The 5,000-nt window shown below is 63.7% G+C and overlaps 1 protein-coding gene across 1 annotated transcript in view; it reads right to left on the bottom strand.

Annotated features, from left to right (window-relative positions):
- The window catches only part of LOC122102639 (A-kinase anchor protein 17A-like), a 15,941-nt gene extending 13,754 nt beyond the window's left edge, over window positions 1-2,187 (bottom strand). The window contains exon 1 of the mRNA XM_042673390.1: window positions 1,847-2,187. The gene's annotated coding sequence lies outside the window, so the exon portion shown is untranslated. The remainder of the gene's footprint in view (window positions 1-1,846) is intronic.
- Between the last annotated feature and the right edge of the window lie 2,813 nt (window positions 2,188-5,000).

Genomic DNA, 5,000 nt, shown 5'->3' with positions numbered 1-5,000 from the left:
CCCAAAACTGCTACCGCACCCCCAAAACCACGGGTGTACCCCAAAACGTCTCATGCAACCCAACACGACCCATAGATGACATTGCACCCCAAAACCATCCCTGCACCGCAAAATCCTGTCTGCACCCCAAAATCACCCAGACAGTACGTTAGCACCCCAAAATCAACGATGCACCCCAAAATTCCACCCGCACCCCCAAAATCTAGGGTGCACCCCAAGACCATCCCAGGGTCACAGTAGCACCCCAAAAATTCATGGTGAACCCCAAAAATCTCCTCAGCATTCCCGTATGATCCCAACTAGACCCCGAACCCCAAAACCTCAACTGCACCCCAAAACCTCCCCTGCACCCCAAAATCACCCAGACAGTACATTAGCACCCCAAAATCAACGATGCACCCCAAAATTCCACCCGCACCCCCAAAATCTTGGGTGCACCCCAAAACCATCCCAGGAACACAGCAGCACCCCAAAAATTCATGGTGAACCCCAAAAATCTCCTCAGCATTCCAATATGACCCCAACTTCACCCCGAACCCCAAAACCTCAACTGCACCCCAACACGACCCCAAGGTGACCCCTGCACCCCAAAACCTCACCTGCACCCCAAAACCTCACCTGCACCCCAAAACCTCACCTGCACCCCAAAACCTCACCTGCACCCCAAAACCACGCCAAAAACACAACTGCACCCCGAAAACTCATGGTGAACCCCAAAATCCCCCGAGCTTCGAAACAAGACCCCAAGATGACCCCGAACCCCAAAAACTACCTCTGCACCCCAAAACCACCGAAGTAACCCAACAGCACCCCAAAATGCACGGTGCACCCCAACATCTTCCTCAGACCCCCACATGACCCCACCGTGACCCCGAACCCCAAAATCGACCCCTCACCCCGTCATGACCCCAACTTGACCCCGAACCCCAAAACCCTCCCCCCAACCTGACCCCGCCGTGACCCCGTCTGTCCCCCCACGCTCCAGGCCGCGCGTGACCCCCGACCCCGCCTGGCGGTGACCCCCGACCCCGCCTGGCCTCCTCTGTCCGTCCGTCCGTCCGTCCGTCCGTGGCTCTCACCGTGCGCGGGACTCAGCCGCCTCCTCGGCCGGCCGTGACGAGCTTCCGTTTCCGGTCGGCGCGCGGGACGCGCCTCGACCAACCAGGGCCGGCCACGTCCCGTCGGGCCACGCCCCCTCGCCTGGTTCCCCTGGCAACGCCAATCAGCGCCCTCGTTCCCTCCGTGCCCGTCCAGGCCACGCCCCCTCCCATGGTTCCCCTGGCAACGCCAATCAGAGCCGTGTAGGCCCTTCCTGTGCTGACCAGGCCACGCCCCCTCTCATGGTTGCCCTGGCAACGCCAATCAGCGCTCTAGTTCCCCTTTTATTCCTATCCAGGCCACGCCCCTTACCCTGGTTACCGTGGCAACGCCAATCACAGCCCTCTGGGCGCCTGCAATCCCGTCCAGGCCACGCCCCTTGCTTGGTTGCCCTGGCAACGCCAATCAGAGCCCTCTAGGCCCCTGCAGTCCCGTCCAGGCCACGCCCCCTGCGCTCGTTGCCCTGGCAACCCCCCCCCCCATCTCCCAGGGCGAGTCACTGCGCAGGCGCGCTCTGCCCGCGCGGCCTCCCTCCTCCGCCGAAGCCCCCTGCAGTCCCCCCAGGCGGGACTTCCGGTCCGGCCAAGAGGCACCCCCGCGCATGCGCACAACCCGAGGCTGTCCCTCCTCGCTGCCCCCGGCCCCCGAAGGCGGGACTTCCGCGCAGGGCTCATCTCACCCCGCGCATGCGCACACGCCCTCATTTCCCCCCCCCAGCTCCCAGAATCCCGTTTTCCCGCTCAATTACCACCGTGCGGCTTCCAGGTCGTCGCCTCCCGCGGAGGGCGGGACTTCCGGTGGGTCCCGCTCGCCTGTGTGCGCGTGCGCGAGTCCCCGCGGTCACTCAGCGGCTGTCCTTCCGTCTGTCTTTGTGGCCCGCCCTGGATGGGCAGCACTTCCGGTTTGGCTTCACTTTTCAATCTGCGCATGCGCAGAACTCGCTGGATGACAGCCACTTCCGGTGTGGGTTTACCTCTCGGAAGGGACTTCCGGGACGGCCCCGTGGCTCCCAGCGGTCGGGGAAGTCGAGGTTGGCGCTGGAGGGCTCGCGGTGGGAATGGGCAAGGCTCTCCGCGAGTCCTGTATCGCTTAGGGTGAGCTGCGGATACCCGAGGACACGGGGGCTGCGCCGCGGTGGGCGTGGCTATGCAAATCGACCCTCCCCAGGCCTAGCTGGGGGCTCACCCAGTCAGGAGCGTGAGGGGCGTGGCCTGCAGCAGTGCGCGTCTGGGCGTTTGTGGGCGTGGCTTGCGAGGGAGGGTAGGCTGCCTGAGTGGGCGTGGCTTTCCCAGGGCAGCGCGTCTACTCATTGGCTCATGAAGGGCAGGAGGCGGGACTTTCACTCCTAAGCGTCCTATGGCGTGCCGTGGTCCAGTAAAATCTGCGCCTGCGCATAATTGTCTTAATCTCACCTTTTCCTGCTTGGGAGGGACTTCCGGGAGAGCCCAATGGCTTTTTGCATTTGGGGAAACTGAGGCAGGGAGCGGGAATAGTCTGGTGCGAATGTACAAGGCTCCCAGTGACGCCTGTATCGCTTATGGTGAGAAGGTGTCCGTCGAGTGGGCGTGGTTATGCAAATCAATCCACTGAGGACTGGGCTGGGGGGCGGTGCTGTGGGCTCATCCAATAGAAAGAACGAGCGTGGCAGGATCTGTGCGTCTAGGCCTTTGTGGGCGTGGCTTGCAGGGGAGCGTACGCTACGCCTGTGGGCGTGGCCTCGCTGTGCGTGTGGGCGTGGCTTCCTCCCGCAGTGCGGCTCTTCCTGACTACTATGTGGCTCATGGTGAGTTCCAGCTGGCAGAATAGGCGTGGTTATGCAAATTACTTAGTCTGGGCTTCGTGAAGGACGAACTGCTGGCTTATCCAATGGGCAAAATGAGGGGCGTGGTTTGCAGAGCCTGCATGGGCGTGGCTTTCCAGAGCACCCTGGCTCTCCCTGACTCCTATATCGCTCATGGTGAGTTCCAGCTGGCTGGCTGGGCGTGCTTATGCAAATTACCTGGTCTTGCCTTGCTGCGAGCACACCCAATGGGTAAAACGAGGGGCGTGGCTTGCGGACCCTGCCTAGGCGTTTTTGGGCGTGGCTTAGAAGGGAGCCTACGCCACACTAGTAAGCGTGGCTTCCCAGAGCACCCTGGCTCTCCCTGACTCCTATATCGCTCATGGTGAGTTCCACCTATCTGACTGGGCGTGGTTATGCAAATTTCTTGGTCGAGCCTCGCTGCGAGCACACCCAATGGGTAAAACGGGGGGCGTGGTTTGCAGACCCTGCCTGATCGTTTATGGGCGTGGCTTAGAGGGGAGCCTACGCCCCCATATGTGGGCGTGGCTTCCCAGAGCACCCTGGCTCTCCCTGACTCCTATAACGCTCATGGTGATTTCCAGCCGACAGAGTGGGCGTGGCTATGCAAATAGACCCTCCCAGCGCTGCCTAGGGGCGGAGTTGGAGGCCCACGCCGCCGCCAGGCCGAGGGGGCGTGGCTTCCAGGGCCTGCCTGGGCCGTTGTGGGCGTGGCCGGCAGGGCCGCGCGCGCTGTGCGTGTGGGCGTGGCCTCGCGGGGCAGCGCGGCTGCTCATTCGCCCGTGCCGGGCGCGGGGCGGGACTTCGGCCCTCGGGCGGCCTGTGGCGTGCGTGGGGGTGGCGCGGCGGCGCGGGCGTGCGTCGGGGGGCGTGGCGGGCGCGGGGGGCGTGGCCCGCGGCCTGCGGCGGGCGTCATGGCGCTGCTGCCGGCGCTGCGTCGCCTGCGCGCGCAGCGCGTCGTCCTGGCCTCGGCCTCCCCGCGCCGGCGCGACATCCTCACCCAGGCGGTGCGTGCGTGCGTGCGTGCGTGCGTGCGTGCGTGCGTGGGGTCGGGGGTCGGGGGCTCAGGTCGCGGGTCTGGGGCCCTGGATTGGGGTCAGGGGTCAGGCGATCGGGGGCTGGGCCTTGGATTGGGGGCCTGGGGTTGGGGTCAGGGGTCAGGGGTCAGGGTCTGAGATTGGACTGTGGGACCTGGGGTTGGGGTCAGGGGTCAGAGGTCATGGACGGAGATGGGGGTCTGGGCCCTGGATTTGGGCCTTGGGTTGGGGTCATGGGTTACAGGTCAGGTGCTTGGGTTGGGGTCAGGGGTCAGAGGTCAGGTGCGTGGATTGGGGTCAGGGGTCAGAGGTCAGGTGCTAGGCTTGTGGTCAGGGGTCAGAGGTCAGGTGCTTGGATTGGGGTCAGGGGTCAGAGGTCAGGTGCTAGGATTGGGGTCAGTGGTCAGGTGCTTGGGTTGGGGTCAGAGGTCAGTGGTCAGGTGCTTGGATTGGGGTCAGGGGTCAGAGGTCAGATGCATGTATTGGGGTCAGGGGTAAAGTGCTTGGGTTGGGGTCAGGGGTCAGAGGTCAGGTGCTTGGATTGGGGTCAGGGGTCAGAGGTCAGGTGCTTGGCTTGGGGTCAGGGGTCAGAGGTCAGGTGCTTGGACTGGGGTCAGGGGTCAGGCGAACTGGGTCTGGGCCTTGGATTTGGGGCCATGGGTTGGGGTCAGGGGTCAAGGGGTCACGGGGTCAAGATCTGGTAGGTGGGATTGGGGTCAGAGGTCAGGGATAGACATGGTGGTCTCTGGGACCTTGGGTTGGGGTCAGGGGGTCTGGGTCTAGGCCTAGAATTGGTGTCAGGGGTCAGAGGTCAGGGCCAGAGATTGGATTCTGGGGCCCTGAGTAGGGGTCAGGGGTCAGAGGTCAGGGACTGAGATTGGGGTCAGGGGTCTGGGTCTAGGCCTGGGATTGGAGTCAGGGGTCAGGGGTCGAGGTCTAGGCCTTGCATTTGGGTCTTGAATGAGGGTCAGGGGTCAGGGGTCTGGGTCAAGGCCTTGGATTCAGGGCCTGGGATTGGGGTCAGATGTCTAGGCCTTGGATTGGGGTCAGGGGTCAGGGTCTAC

This window comes from Dipodomys spectabilis, unplaced genomic scaffold (assembly GCF_019054845.1).
Source record: "Dipodomys spectabilis isolate Male_0828 unplaced genomic scaffold, ASM1905484v1 ptg000819l, whole genome shotgun sequence".
Taxonomy (NCBI): domain Eukaryota; kingdom Metazoa; phylum Chordata; class Mammalia; order Rodentia; family Heteromyidae; genus Dipodomys; species Dipodomys spectabilis.
The sequence above is the reverse complement of the archived record's forward strand: the minus strand, read 5'-3'. Positions and strand labels throughout refer to the sequence as shown.